Source organism: Coenobita brevimanus, chromosome 62 (assembly GCF_032717465.1).
Source record: "Coenobita brevimanus isolate Jiangsu-jjx chromosome 62, ASM3271746v2, whole genome shotgun sequence".
NCBI classification, from domain to species: Eukaryota; Metazoa; Arthropoda; class Malacostraca; order Decapoda; family Coenobitidae; genus Coenobita; species Coenobita brevimanus.
This window is the reverse complement of record NC_137015.1, coordinates 29,957,469-29,959,735: the sequence shown is the minus strand read 5'-3', so window position 1 is coordinate 29,959,735 and position 2,267 is coordinate 29,957,469. Positions and strand designations below refer to the sequence as shown.

Sequence of the window (2,267 nt, the reverse complement as noted above, 5' to 3'; positions counted from 1 at the left end):
ACCAGGATGGATGGGAAGCTGGGTCACATTTATTCACATTCTTATGCATAACGTTCATGGTCTAGTTCGTATATTTATTCACAACCCACTTACAACAAACATTCACAGTCACTGATATACAGTTCAATTTATTTGCACTTTTTGTGACATTGTTACGTGATATACTGTAGTTTTTATATATTTATTAGTACACGTTTATATATCGGTTATTAATCGTGATAGTAATTGCTTCACATAGTCTCATTTGCATGGTATTTGTCATTCATTAGGTCGAGTATTACTGACTTGAATTTTTTCTTTTTTAAAATTCACTCGTGATTCCCTTTAATTGTTTTGGTAGTACAGTAATGAAAATTATCAGTTGCTTTCACCATTAAAGTTTTAGGTATGTTTTTCTTTTCTTTTTTTCTTTTTTTTTTTTTTTTGTATTTAACACACATTCGCATTATTTTTGTCATGTAAAGTTCAATCAGAGTTATGTTGTGTATTCTACCCTGGTTTACTTTTATATAAGATCGGCGACATTCATTGGCATTTCTTCTATGGAGGTGCGGTAATACTCCTCTATGTCCATCAGCGTGCGGGAGTCTTCCGCCGTCAGGAAGTTAATGGCCACTCCTTTACGACCAAATCTCCCGCCACGTCCGATCCTGTGAATGTAGCTCTCCCTGTTGGTGGGCAGGTCATAGTTAATCACTAGAGAGACTTGTTGGACGTCGATACCACGCGCCAACAGATCAGTTGTAATCAAAACGCGTGATGATCCAGAACGGAACTCACGCATAATGACATCCCGCTCCTTCTGGTCCATGTCCCCGTGCATGGCCGAGACGGTAAAGTCCCGGTTCTGCATTTGGTCTGTCAGCCAGTCAACCTTGCGCCTCGTGTTGCAGAAGATAACAGCCTGCGTTATGGTCAGGGTCTCGTATAGGTCACACAGCGTCTCCAGTTTCCATTCCTCCTTCTCCACGTTGACATAGAACTGCTTTATCCCCTCCAGTGTCAGTTCCTCCTTCTGCACCAGTATGGTCACGGGGTCCCTCATGAACTTGGAAGTAACGTCCATCACATCTGCCGGCATGGTTGCAGAGAGTAGCACAACCTGAACATCATTTGGCAGGAAGCGGAACACATCGTATATTTGGTCCTTGAACCCTCTGGACAACATTTCATCTGCCTCATCTAACACAAACATCAGAATATTGTTGGGTATTAACACGCGACGGTTTATCATATCGTACACTCTCCCTGGGGTTCCGACAATGATCTGTACACCCTTCTCCAGCCGCCTCATGTCCTCCTTTAGGTTGGTGCCTCCAATGCAGGCGTGGCAAGAAATGTTCATGTAATCTCCAAGAGCCAGGACCACCTTCTGGATCTGCTGAGCTAGTTCTCGTGTTGGTGCAAGAATCAGGGCTTGCGTATGGTTGGACTTCGGGTCAATACGTTCCAAGATAGAGATCGAAAAAGTAGCTGTCTTCCCAGTGCCTGACTGTGCTTGGGCTATGACGTCATGACCCCTGATGCACGGCAGGATGGCACGTTGTTGGATGGCGGAGGGTTTTTCAAAGCCATACGCATAAATCCCGCGAAGCAATTCCTCCCGCAGCTTCATGTCGTCGAAATTGGTAGCAAGTTCGGTCCAGGCAGACTGAATTTTGCCGTCAACGTCCATGCCAGCAGGTCCATCATAGTCTTCCCGTGGTTCCTTGTGAGGTCCACGGTCATCGGCATAATTGTTGGGTGACTCATAGTGCTCCTGTCTGCCATCGTAGCCTTTCTGTTGGTCTTTGTATCCTTTGTCATGGTCTGCATAGCTATTCGGCGTGTCTGAGGGCTCATTTCTCGGGCCTCCTTGGGTGTTGTGGTCACGGAGATCCGTTGGGAAGTCTGCCTCGGGATCCCTTGGGTCATCAAAGTAGTCCCTCTGCTGTTCACTGCTCCTCCTCTCTCCACTCTTGTCCCGTATGTCCCTATCCTCTTCCCTATCCTCCTCTGGCTTCTCCATCTTCACCACCACAGTTCCACCACTCTGTTCAGTGGCTGGCAATGTGGATGTGGTGGCGGGAGAGATGGTGGTTTTGCCGCCTGGGCTATTTTTGGCGCTGGGCAGAAGCAGAGCGGCGGCTGTCGAGTCACGCCACTGAGTTCACTGTGAATTTTTCATGAGTGATTAACTTTCTGTTCTGGGGACACACTTAAGTTTAACTTTCTGTTCTGGGGACACACTTAAGTTATTGGGACCAACACAAAAGGATTGTTTTGTA

General features: G+C 46.2%; 1 pseudogene; it reads right to left on the bottom strand.

The window, feature by feature from the left end:
* Positions 1-390: 390 nt before the first annotated feature.
* On the bottom strand, positions 391-2,033 carry LOC145404054 (eukaryotic initiation factor 4A-I pseudogene; annotated as a pseudogene).
* Positions 2,034-2,267: the final 234 nt, after the last annotated feature.